Genomic DNA, 14,588 nt, shown 5'->3' on the forward strand with positions numbered 1-14,588 from the left:
TTGCTTCTCCCGTTTAACGTCTCCAATTCTTAGCGTATTTCGCTGCAGCTAAAAACCTGTACATAAACAGCACGAAACCGGTATGTCACTTTAGGTCACGCCGGGTGGCCGGTTTAAAGAAGATGGTATCCGATGCGTTTCACGTCCGCGTATCAACCGTTTTCCGCGTATATCTTCGACGATCTTTATTAAGAAATACAGAAATGGTTGCAGAAATGCAGAAATGTCTGGATTCAGACGTCGATTTTGTCGTCGATAATAACGTCAGACGATCTGGTACTTGGACTTCACGGCTCTTCATCGTATGTCCGTAACAAGCATAATTCCTCGACGATCGAAGATACGAACAATCCATTTCTGCGTGTACACGCGCACAGGCATACTGCTTCATTCTCGAAGCAACCTGTAATTGTACTTAGCCTTCGAAAGACCACTCGCAATAACAGACTTGTGATTGCCATTGCTGAGTTCGAGACGCGTGACCGACCCGAACGTTTCTTCGTCTCTTTCCCTTGTCCCCTTACTCGGATCGCGGCCTCTTTTCTCTCTCATCTCGTTTCGTCGTCATCATCGTCGTCTTCGTTCCCTTGTGATTCCTCGACATCGATTCTTGCACGCTCGTTGCAGCTCGTGACTTGATGACGCGACCCCTGCTCACCAATTTCGCTTTGTCTTCCACGGATATACATTACGGACTTGTACAGGGTGTCCTCGATTAACTATAGTCCTCTTTAATGATAGATAATATACAAATTAAAAAAAAAAATGCGTTTGAAAGTATACTACAGGTTCACTAATTTTTCAATGATGAATTAAAATCAGTAACTGATACTACTAACACATAACGTGATAATAAATGATACATGAAATTAAATTTAGCGATAAAATCTCGATAATTATTTTTTTAAATTGGTAAAAACTTTTCAAATATTTTATTATATTTTTAATATTTGCATATTTCTTTTTTTCTGTTATATTTGTTACTTCTCCTTAGTCTTTTGTACATTGTTCATCACTGAACAGTAATGTGATTGATTGTGAGACATCCTGTACATAAACGAAGTACACCGATCGCGCGAAATGACTCGCCTGCACGCCGACTGTCGTTCGGGACGATTTAATGGTGTAATTTGACTCGTTTCAAGGAGCGATAAATCAACGAAACTCTTCCGCGCGGAGAATGCAGTATGGTGTATCGAAGTTCCTGACTAAAGCGAGGCATCAACCTTAGTGAGAACTGAGTAGGTTGCCGACCTTATCTCAAGTAAGCTTACGACTTGATAAAGGCTTACGATCGCTCTTTATTGTCGATTATCGTAGGCAGAGTCTCGTGTTGCTTCCATAACGCATTCCTTTCTATGACGCGCGTGTAATTGTAAGCTTAAAGTGTATTCCGTATATGAAAGATTCAAATAGATCCATGAATACTGAGAAAAATCCTTTTGAAATCTTTTTGCACGTAAGTACGTTTTTGATCGTCGTTAGCTCTTCGATGCAATGTGGAAGGAACTTAGATAAAGATAATGCTGATGAAAAAAAGATATTGAATCAGTTTTAGAAAGAATTCTTGGCCATTTTTATATATGTGTCCATATCTATCTGAGTATTATCAAGAATCTGTTGTCTCGAAACATAATAAATACAGATATAATTTCTCTCTCCTTTTTCACGCTTGTCAGCCAACGCAGATATGTACGTACGTGCAAATTTGTCACCAACGCGGAATCCCATTAATCCCGAGCATCTGTCGACGCGCGAGTGTAACTTACTTCGGAATTTATTAATACCCGCGTGGTATAAGCGTTTCTCCGTTCGTTTCCCTTCGTCAAGTCAGTCCACCCGATTGGCATCGTCTCTACCCTGGAATCGCAGCAACGGTCCGCGTTGTTGCACTTGGAGGCCGTAATCGCGGTCGGAGGAGAGGAGGAAGGTTTATGGTCTCGTAAATAAGGGAACCGTAAAACCAATATGTCTGTTTTTTATGCACCTAACAAAACCAAGCCCCCGCTTGTAAGTAGAGAGTCGAGAGTATAGGTACGGTTCATCTCTGCCAATGAGAGACTGAGGATGCATCAGGTGCGAGGAAGTTGCGTCTGTATGCGCCGAGGTAGCTTCTGGGCGAGGAGCGTTATACTCGTGCAAACGATCACCGATAAGGCTCGCCTAATTTATCGTCCCTTTTCCCCCCCGAGGTTAATGTACCGATCTGAGGTATGCATCGAGGTTTGCCTCGGCGTCCGACTACCGATTCGCGCCATCGACCGTATCGGGCGGCGATTTGCCGAGCTAGTGGCTGCGGAAAATTCCGCGATGATAGCTACGAGGAAGCTTGTAAATCGAGGGATATCCTCGGAAATGGATGGATATTCACCGAGTTCGTGTTTCAATGTAGGTTCACTCGTTCGTTACTCGCACACGGAAAGAATGGTTTTACTGAAATATCTAAACATTTAACAAGATATACGAATCTGAAAATAATTTTGGATTATCAAAATAGTTATTTAGGAATCTCAAGTATAATGAACAATGCTAAAAAAGTTGTAACATTCTAGCAACAAGTTTGAATTTCCAACAAAATTATTTTCATGTCTGTAGCTAAATTTTTAAAAACTTTAGAAAAATCGTTTTTTTTCCGTATAGAAGTATCTGACAATTTAGTTAGATATATATCTAGAAATAATTTGTTGGATTATTAAAATAATTATATGGAACGCTCAAATTGATGGCTAGAATGTCAAAACCTTTTTGCAATATCGCTCATAATATTTCCATTTCCTATATAATTATTTTCAGATCTAACTACTTAAACTTTTAAATACTTTAGCAAGTCATTCTTTTCGTGTAACAAAATTTTTTAATACTTCAATAAAATCATTCTTTTTATATAACAATAAAAAAAATTTTAGTCAACTTGTAAATGTATATGATTTAACAATGTCAGTATCGGATTATCTGTTCAACTTTATCATCTCACATTTTCCTTCTTAGATAGACATCGACGGAAGATTTTGCTTTATACGCGATATTTTAGATAGCTATTTGATAAACTGCAGACTAAGGATCTATGATCGCAAGGCATCTCGTGGACATAACCGTGCACTTCGTGCGATAGTTGCAATATCCACAGATTCCCTTAATCACATCTTACGAAAACTATCGTACAGATCTACACACACAGGTGGTCTTTCGATCATCGCCTGCGTGTCTTCGCTTCGACACCGATAACTGTGCTCAAGTCTGCGCGTATACTCGCGGATTTTTCACGCCTTCGGTCGCCACGAGGCATCGGCTTCCTCGATATAAATCGGCGTAGCAACGAGATCGATCCTCGTTATCACGGGACACGTGATCGTGCGGGGTGATGGGAGCAGAATACCGAGATTCATTGCTGCCTTTGTTTTTGCACGCACATCAGATACTAGACGTCTTATCGCTGGCTAATATCGGGCCCACGGCGAGGATGCGAGTATATACGGGATACGTTCAGTGTGCGGAGTGTGTCTCAGATAAGATATCTTCCGGTCCGACGTATCTCCGTGTCCACCACCACGAGTCTTTCGTCCGAAAGCCGTAATAAATAACTCAGACCGATTGCTTTTTGCCGATTGGGTCATTCCATTCCATAGCGACGTGGTTGAATGTGTATACATTTTACGCTGACGAGCAAGAGCATATTTTTACAACTTGGACTTAACATAAATCATTACAGTAAGATAAATCGCGCGCGAGTTATTCTCTTCTTATAATTCGTAGCAATCTTCACATATGTTTCATATTCATTACGTGATACTTTAATAACGCATTCTTAGATTAAATTTATTAAAAATTTTTGATATGGTGGAATAATATTTTACTTTCTAAATAATCAAAATTAGTTAAAGTTTTTATTGCATAAAATTCATACTCAGACTCGAAAACTATGCTTATATATAAATGTATATTTAATTTATATTTTATCTTCAAGAATTATCTTTTAATACTCAATTTTTTGTCTTTTGAATTTTTATGTAGGAAATTACATATGGTGATCAACTGATATATTGATATTTATTAATAACAAAATCTTACATGAATTACTTAATCTTTTTTAATTAAATAATGAATTATTTCACTTAAAATTATTTCATCTAATTTAAAAAATATGAGATTTTTCTTTATTTATATTAGGTGTTGGAATTAATTCGTAGCGTTTTTTAATGAAAGAATGTTATTTATTTCACATGAGCATTAAAAAATACATTAATGAAAGTACTTCCCATCACTTGTAAAACGCTACGAATTAATTCCAACACCTAATATATAAATATATATGTCTATAATTATAATATGTTATATATTTATTTATATAATTGCGACATATTGTTAGAATTAGAATTTAAGCAAGTATTTTATCAAGTAACAAATTTTATGTCATTTTAACAACGTATTTGGTAATATTCTTTTTTAATAAAAATTTAAATGTGTTTATAACCATCCATTTAATAAAATCATAAAGTTCGACATTAAAAAAAAAATAATTTACTTTCATTTTGATTAATAAATTATTCATAAATATCCGTCGGATTGAATACTTTGTAAAATCGAAAGCACGTCATAATATAGTGTGACCATATATTATTTTAAATATACTGTATAATTTAAATGAAAAAAATACAGAATATTCTACGTATAACTACATTATTAGTGCGTTACATTTTATGGGAACAAGGCTGGCTGGAATTTGATACTTGTTTTGATAGCTATACATTACGGGCGTACGCAAGGTCGCTGAGCGCCGTTGATATCATTCATGCGGCGAGACTCGGCGAGTAGCGATGTGATGTATTACTTTTCGAAATGCGGTCGCAACAAGTTCGTAGCAGAGAGCGTGATTGTTACCTATAGTAATTTATTCGCACAATTAACTATTATCGAGGTAATAATCTGTATTTATTGTTTGAAGAGCATTAATATTTACTTATATAACCTATTCGCTCGATTTGGTTACATAAAGAGAATATTATAGCGGCAAGGAATTATAGGAATTATAAATTTATGATTTTATGATATAGATTTATGATATCGTTCTCTTTATTTGCTTCTTTTAAAGCGTTGGTATGTCACTTTGTAATGTCTTGCATTCGCAATAAACTCCGTTTATTTTAAAGTAAATTAGCTCACTATATTCAAAACGCAGAGTGGTAATTTGTTTTGTGAACTTAGCGTGGCATAAAATTAATTCTTATTAATTGAGAAACTGAATGTTACTTATTTTAGTCGACAAATATGTGTAAAATAAATTATTTCATTCTTCTCATCGATACAAATTTAAATAAATGTTTATCATTTTAGTTAAAATAATTATTGAATTCATTTCGGAGAGTAACATTTACTCTCATTTTGATTAATATATATTATTATTTAAGTATAAATTAAGCAACAAAAAGAACCGTGATATAAAGATCATATTAATTATTAATTTGAAAGAAATAAATGAATAAGAAGAGCAGAATATTCAGCATTTATTTCTCACCACATGATAAGTATTTCATACGTGGCGATACGTGTGGATAATTCAAATTAAAATCTGGTGCTCTTTCGTTGTAACGCACTGTTTATTCGCGCGAAACCCGAGCCGGCATACAGCGATTGTGGGAATGCATACATATGAATAACTTATAATTTTTTTCAATTCTTGCATATATAATTTGTAAAATTTACGCGAAGCAAACGAACATAGAATTTACCACTTGTGTAATATATGAGTACACGCGTCGGGACTTGGCGTGCACGCGACGCGTACTGCGTTACATCCTCCCATGTGTGTGATCTACATATGAAAATTATAAGTTCATCGATTGACACAGTGCATCGCGAGATACATGTCTCCAGACAGACTCGAGATTACGTATCGAAAGAACCACATAATCGTCGGATTAAAATTATAATGACGTTTCTCTCTCGGAGATAGGAGGAACGACGCGGTCACGATTTCGATGTGTGGGACGATGATAATAATACCTTTAGGCCATTCGAGGAAACGGTAGTCTCACGCCCGCGCGAGGCTGATATTTTTCAATTATAAATCCATAGATTTGCATTATTTTAACGGAAATTACATACTACATATCCAAGATACAATTTTATTTAATATGATAACACGCGCGTGCAATTATGCCCATAAATTAAATTACGAAATTACACATTGTTTCAGAATGAATTACAATATCGCACACTATCGCAAGGATTACAATATTCTTTCTTTTTTTCCAACTCTACATTCTATTCTATATATCAATAAATTTTCACTATTCTTATAAAAGAAACCGAACGGAATATTCAGACTTGTTCTTATTTCGTCGACATTCTTGTATAGATATTCTTCATTCGTGGACGTTCACGATGATTTTACATTACTTACGTCCTATGGGTATATGTATACCAGAAGCAACAAAGAGGCTTCTCCCGAAGGGAAGATGAGATTGCCAGTATATACGGCGATGCGTAGGAACTTGCGATTCGCATATCCCCGGCGCACGCTACGCGCGAGATAATATTAATCTCCGGTTTCTCGTGTCGTGTTTGTGCTTCGTTCTGTAACACGACAAGCGTCCTACAGCATGCCGAGGAGATGCTGGGAGATGCCAGGGGAGAGAGAGAGAGAGAGAGAGAGAGGAATCCTGTCGGCAGCGGAAAATAGTGCTCGGTTTTAGGGTCGCGGGGTCACGTGCACGCGGCATGAAGCATCGCGTGGCTTCGTGGGATCGCGCGAGCCCCGCGTGCCTCGTTTTCTGCCGTGCCGTGCCGTGCAGTGCCGTGCCGTGCCGTGCACGCACGCCTTTTTCACGCCCGTTGATTAGCCTCGTCGGGTTCGAGGCTTGGAATGGTGATTCTGTCTTCATATTAGAATCCTACGGGTGTCCGTTTTTATTAATGTAAATTAACATTAATCTTCGATTTTTTCCTGGGTCTAAGAATTAGAAAAAGATAAGGAGTAAACGAAACCTAGATTTATAATTAATCATCGATAGGAATAAACAAGAGATACGAATAAAAGGGGCAAATTGTTGCGAAATTAATTTTTATGTATGAGAATCTATATATTTTTTCCTCCGTAGTTCTAAGCATTAAGAAAAGATAAGAAGTGAATTAAACAAAAATTATATTTAATCTACATAGAAATAAATGAAAGTCGGATATACGAATGAAGAGGCAAATCGCTGGAGAATTTCAATGTATAAATTCTAATATTCTATTATATAACAGATGCTCTTTGGAATTTGAAATTAACATTAAAATGATAATATTTTTTTTCTAAAAATTAAGAGCGTCGCGGCCAAATTGATGCGTCAAAGCCGGTTTTGATTTACAATGTTGCATAACTCAGTTTACACTTACGTAGAGAAAGACTCGAGACTTTGAATGTGCCAAGGAATGTTCGCCGGAAGTTTCGTGTAAACCTTACAAAGCACTCTAAAGATAAGCTCAACGAGCGCCGATAAGAACATGTCTGAAATGCAACGTCGCGAGTATGCCTGATGTTTGCTACTTCGTAGTTCGTAATTTGATAAATAAGAATCCCTTTAAAGTTTCAATTTTTATATTCTATTTATATAAATTCCTTTTCCAAATGTATTCTTCTCACAGTTCCACCGAATAGAAAATCGCTTGGTGATACGCTTCTCGTCCAAATATTATTCCGTCAGTAGTGCACCGACTATATCCGGTCTCATTAACATTTACGCCATTCTCATATGCATATCGCTACCGTAGCATGTAGGTACGTGCATGAAAGGGCTCTCTGTGCGCGATGCATACGCACGTACGCGAAACAATAACGCATAGACCGCGATATATGGTGCCTCGTCCGACTGATAAAAAGTGCCGTTTATGCTTCCTGCGCTCGCCTTTTATGCGTGACGGTCGGTTTCACGCACGTACACGCTCGTGAAACACGACACGCATTTTCTTCTTGGGATCGTGGATTGACTTTTGGTTTCGTCATTCGGACGCATTTCGCGGAAATAGTTCGGGGTGAAAATTGATGTATCTGAGATGTATGCTAATTAATCAATATTATTATTATTATAAGAGAACTGAAATTAATTACACAAATTTGTAACAAGCGGAGATAAAATCAAATCAGCTTTTGCTGTCAAATTCTTAAAAAGATACGCGTAGTGTGTGTGTGTGTGTGTGTGTGTGTGCAGAAGTACAGCTATTAATTGAGATGGAATGATTTGGTATTCGCCGTTAATGAAACGTGTGTATGTGTAATGATTCACGCTTGTCTGCTTGGACATACAATTTATTCTTTCTTCATTTTGCCTTACTTCCTTTCGCGACAAATATCGCGCGGTCGGTATCCTTTCTTCGTTCTGCGTTCGGGAAAAAAATTGCATGTCGGATTGATGCGGAACAGAACTGCGATGTGGCGAGATCGAGCCGCGTGAACAATAATGGAATGATAAAAAAAAAAAGAAGCTCTGCACGAGCGACAGCAACCGGCAGCTGGCTTTAGTGCGTTCGGCGATGCGCGAAACGCGTCTGGTGGCATTCTTACAGACATGTTAAGATCTCATTACGGGTCCGAACAGAAACACAATGGCCCTGGACAGAGCTTGGTACTGTTTCGTCGTCAAATATTTTAGTGTCTCGCGATTAATTTTACAATCGTCTTGTTATTTTTATTTTAAATTATATTATTTATTTAAAAAAATCGTGTATCTTTATATTGCATTATAAGGAAATAAGTTTTTTTTCGCGCGATATGAGAATCCCTGTTCCGGAACGAAAAAGACTAAAGGACTACAGGCTAATCATGTCCGCGAGAAGTAAAAATGACGCGTGGAGAGATGTACAGGTATTCACTCTGGCGGTTCCCTGTCGGACGGGCATTCAGGGCGAAAATTAATTAAAAAGTAATTACTGATGGTGCGCGATATGCTCTTAAATTAGTTTTCAATTTGCGTGCTCAGCCGCGAGATTGATATTGACGTAAGTACGAATTACTCTTCGTTGCTTTGAAGTCAGGTTTTCCGATCGATAACACGAAACCGCGTTCCTTCTACTCCGCCTTTGCTTTTCAGCTTGCGAAACCTTACCTACGGTGCCCTTAAAGGTCCATATATCTTTCGCATGAGGGCGCCTTAACGACTTACCCGCCAGTCGATCCTTAATTTACTTTCGAGACTGGTTCCTGGAAGCTTTCGCAGCATAATTAATAAACGGGCGCCGACTATGATTGCTAATTGCAGATTAATTAATCGCGTGGCCGAAATTTAATAAGCCGACCGTAATTGATACGTGCCGACGTTCACGCTCGTTCAATAATTACTAATTATATAGCTAATTAGTTCGAACATTGATGCACTATGTTAAGCAATGTTATATTCGAGAAAAATTATATTTTTTATTTTAAGATACTCGTAAGATTTATTTACATAATAAAAAATATGAATTTTTCAAATAATACTCACTATGAACGATAATGAACACAATATTTTATCTTTATATTCTCCTTTTTAAATAAATTTACAATATCACGTAATAATAGTATGCTTTATACCGAGGAAAATTATTTTTAACAGAAAAATGCATAAAACAAAAATCCACATTGTGTATATTGCAAATAACAATTCAACGATTCGCATATCTTCCTACGAATTTTCATTGTTCAGGATGAGATACCGCAAGATAACGCTTTATTGCAGCGGAATCGATTGCGGAATCATTCTCGCGAAGAAACAATCTCGCCGATTGCAGAATGTTCGAAGCCATACGTCATCCCCAAGAGCGTTCCATCTCAGAGAAGAAGCCTGCGAGAATTGTGCTTTTTTTACGCAAGCTTTTTTCTAAATAATAGCTATATAGCGAGGAGGAGATAATTTTAGCGAGTCACCCGCGTGATGATATTGCTTCGCGTTTCTCACGTCTCCACCGGTACGATTATAGCTACCACGTGGTGGCCATTAAAGTTTTACGAAAAGAGAAGCTTATGGGACGCAACGGGCAAAAGACTGAGACATCGCGGTTCTCTCGTGCGAATAAATTACCCGCTGTAGGCGTCACGCTGCCATAAAGCACCGCGCAAATTAAGTAGCCATGAAAGGAGGAATATCGTCGTTAGCGGCAGAAAGAAAGTCCGCCTTCGTGTGTCGCTGATGGGAGATATGCCGGGGAAAAGTATATGGGATAGTTTCATGATCTCAGTTATACATTTTTAAGTTTAACTCGAAATGGCGATCTCTCACTTTTCATCTTTACTGCACACTATGGCTTTAAAAATTATTAAGTGATTCTTTATACATATACTTTAATTATATCTTCAGAAAATATTTATAAAGGTGTGTATTAAAAAAAGAGGAAAGGATACAGATCGTTATTTATCCAGATGATCTTATTATTTATAAGAAAAGAAATATGTAAGATACGAATGACCAAATTATTTGTATTAAGGATTAATACAATATAAAAGTTGGAAGATTCATTGGAAATAAGATATTATTAGGAATAAGGAAAAATAAAAATAAAACATGAAAATTTATTTATTAATAACATTTAATAATTTTATTAATATTCGCGTAAACATTTTACTTCAATAATATCTCTTTGAGATATAAATTTAATAAATTCACATATCTGATGATAAGTGCACATTATGGCGCTACTTCGTTTTCAACACTAACCATCCGACCCGAAGCGAGATGCTTGATTAGCATGTTTTGTGCGTGATCGTTTAATCAGTTTTTGTGCTGCGTATAAAGCATCATGCGAATTAAGTAGCCGGGAATGGAGGAATGGCGTCGTTAGTGGATACCGAAAGAAAACGCAGCGTCTGGTATCGTCGAGGGGAGAAAACGGCGTTGATCGTAATTTTCGTGGAAATTATTATTGCCAGCAACGGCGGCGGCTAGTGCCTGTAAATTATCATCCGGACATTTAATTTTTATATCGTCTAATTATTATTTAGCAATTAAATTTTATTCGTCGTTATGCATGCACGCCCCCGGAGCACATTTAGCTTAGATGCCAGGTGTCGTAAAAGGCCGGAGGGGAATGTCGTTAAGTACGGAGGTAATGAATACCGCAAAGTTTCCTCGGTGTGATATCAGTGATTCGTAGTATCCTGGTGTTTTAGTGCTGATCTGACTTTAATGATATCATGAAAACTCAAGTAAATCACGTGTAACGTGAAAATAAAATAACCTATGCATGTAGATTTAATATAGTAAACGAAAGTCGTCAATATGTAACGATTCTCGGATCTAAGTTCAACAAATGATACAGGATGTTCTAGAAATCATAGTATCAGGAAGGGAATAATTCCGCATAAAAGAATAAGTCGAAAATGTAGAATAAAATGTTTTCAAATAAAACTTTGTTTTTCAACAATTTATAAAGTAATAAAATTCATCATGAATATTCTGTTTTATTATCGTGTATTTTCGATTAATTATTCTATACGATCATAAGCAGACATAGTAATCTACAGCGAGATTTATATTAAGTCGAAACATATAATAATATTCGACAAATATTTAAAGTCGACTTTTTCAAAAATAAAACCTCATATAAAACAATTTTATTCTACTTTTTCGCTTATTTTTTAGAAAATCATCCTTTCTAGCTGTATCACGATTTTCATATTCAAATACTCTGTATATGACAGATAGTATTTACTATTCCGTTTCACTGTTGTTTAAGATGCAGCTTTAGGGACATTAATTATTCCATATTTTACGTAGTGATTTAAATCACTTTTTAACGACTACGCCGTCACGGTTGTCAATAGTTAAAATGAACAACGTAACGTTGTCATGATATACTATCATACTGGTATCAAACATCCTCTACACATTGTATCGTATTTTAAAGCAGTGTCGGAGCACGTGGCAGCATGCGTGATGTACAGCCTGTGATAATATAGATATCACATTACGCAATCATTAGCAATTTATTAAATTTATGCGCACTTAATATTTTCATGTGTGCCTGACCATGTTGTTGCTACTTCTCGAGATATACGATTAGGATCACGAAATGATTTGTTCTTTTATAATAACTTAATACATATCAATCGCGACGTCAGCTTATGTACTTTGCACACGCACGCGACCACCGAAGGCCCTGTCATCTCGGAATGCGAGATTCCGCGCTTAGCGCACGCTTCGGCGACTTTCGTCTTCTCTGTATCGCTCTCGTCTCTGTGTCTCCTCTCAGCCGCCGGCATTAACTGCCGCGCAAACTCAGCCCACCTTCTACGTTAATAATGACACGGGTAAACGAAGAATCGATGTGCGAGCGCCTGCCGTATGCGTGTAGCGTCAAGTACCGGGCGCGTGACCAGACTGAGCAAATTTACTTTTCGACTCGGAGGATCGCGGGAGGAGCGAGGGTACAATGTAAATTAACGAGTTTCGGTCTCCGTTCCGACCTGAGAAAACTCTCGGTTGAACAATCTCGTTTGGAAAAAAATGTAGCTTGCCTAACGCGGTGTCTACAGTAAGGTAGTAAATCTTGAACTGTAAAGAATTAACTACATAGTTACGGTCGAATGTGAGGAGAATAATCGACTATGATTAACCAATTTCTCACGGCTTAAAGCTTGCTATTTTTGTAGACGCTGCGTAAGACAACAGCAGCAGCGATTTGTATCATTGAACATTTTTGAATTTCATTTGCGATGTTTCATATCAGTATGGGCTTTTTACATACAACAAGTCATCATGTAAGCTTTAAATCTTAGGTTGTAAGAAATTAACCAATCATGATTGGTCAATTTTTTACAGTTAAGGTTTAATGCCCGTATTCATATAGACCTTGTACTTAAGACTTCCTTATTTTTAGATGCTCGGTATCCCGCAATGAAATAATTCGTAGAGCATCTGAAGATTTTAAGGAAGCCTCAAATGTAAGGCCTGACTATGAATAGGCATAAAGCTTATTGATAACGATTTATTGTAGAAAGTCTATAAATGTTAAATTAATAGACGACAATGCGACGATTTCACGCTTGTACAAAATTCTTACGCACGTAAAATACTTGATAACATATCAGAAGATCCATGCGCCATAAGATACACGCGTCTCGTGTCGGCTTGCGCCAATATATCGGCGTTTTTTTATCTCGATCCCGTGCGATAAGCTCACGCGTTACGCACCTTTGCGATAAATATCAAGATAACGCTATCAATGTCACCCGACTCTTGCCTCGATCAAGCACCCGAGTGCTCTGCTGAGACGTGATTCATTCGCGAGAACACGAAACCGATCGTGCGCAACGTAATTTCATCCTTCCTTTAGGTATATTTTTGAATAAGCGTTATAAGGGAGATTCCAGTACATAGCACAAAAAAAATATTTAAAAAAGATGTAAGCACAGGCAGTCGAGTCACGAACGTGAATTTCTGAATTATGATTATCTGGTTGATGTCTCGTGGATATTAAAGCGTATACCAGGTTTACGGTAGCTTCCTGCTATTGAAGCCGAGTTGTATCGGGCGAGGAAATAAAACGGAGCGCTTATCGGCGCAGCGTGTCCACAATGCTCGACTTTATTAGTGCGGCGATAACCCGGAGGCGTGTTGTCGCTTAATGGTTTAACGAGCACTGCCGCGCTGCTACGTAGTTCCAATATATCGCCTCACCGTGGCCACCAAATTTTGTTTTGCTTTGCGAACAATACAATGCGCGCAGTGCGACAATCTTCGCGGGGGGTCCCTCGAGAAACGCTCTCTTATCACGTATTATTTCGTATCTATAATAAAAATAGCACGCGTGTTATCGTTAAGTCAATGCGCAATTTATCGCTTGCGGAAATTTATAATGATTTATGCGAAAGCGGAACAATTTTAATCTACAATCTTAGAAAACAATTTCAATCTAGAAATATGTAAAGATACTTGTTTTCCGTTATTATTATTTACTTTTATTTACTTTCTTTTCTTCGCGATGTTTTTTTCTCTCTACTAGTGTATAAATATTAAATATTATTAGGTGTTGGAATTAATTCGTAGCGTTTTACAAGTGATGGGAAGTACTTTCATTAATGTATTTTTTAATGCTCATGTGAAATAAATAACATTCTTTCATTAAAAACGCTACGAATTAATTCCAACACCTAATATATTAATTTTGTTCACTGAAGACAGTTCGAATTGAAAAGTTCGACTCATATACCGAGTATAATTGTAAGTACACATTAAATGATTAATTTGCATTTCAATTGATTATCGCGTACTTCCGTTCGCCCGATATACATTCTCCTTTATCATTAAACTCTATCAGATACATGTGTGAATACACAATTATATTTATAACATTCTAATATCGATTTAACGCAACTACCGTTATTCTTCGGTAAATAAACAGTATTTGCGTCTTCGCCGAGCGACCGTTCGTGCGCAAAGTTTCCGTACATTTCGCGATTACGGGTTTCCACTCGGTTTCGTAATCATCGGCGTTATCCTGGGTATTGACGTACCGCCATAAATTACGTGGCAACGAGTGAGACGCACGATCATATTAACGAGGTTCCTCCGTAAACAATCTTAACGAGGCGTTCAAAGTCCGTGGAGGGTGTCACGTGCCGGTTCGCAGCTATAATC

General features: G+C 37.3%; 1 protein-coding gene across 1 annotated transcript in view; it reads left to right on the top strand.

Moving 5' to 3' along the window:
* The window catches only part of LOC105147952 (uncharacterized), a 241,637-nt gene that overhangs the window by 104,767 nt on the left and 122,282 nt on the right, over positions 1-14,588 (top strand). The gene's annotated exons all lie outside the window — the stretch shown is intronic.

The sequence above is a fragment of the Acromyrmex echinatior genome, chromosome 5 (genome assembly GCF_024713525.1).
Source record: "Acromyrmex echinatior isolate Ae372 chromosome 5, ASM2471352v2, whole genome shotgun sequence".
NCBI lineage: Eukaryota > Metazoa > Arthropoda > Insecta > Hymenoptera > Formicidae > Acromyrmex > Acromyrmex echinatior.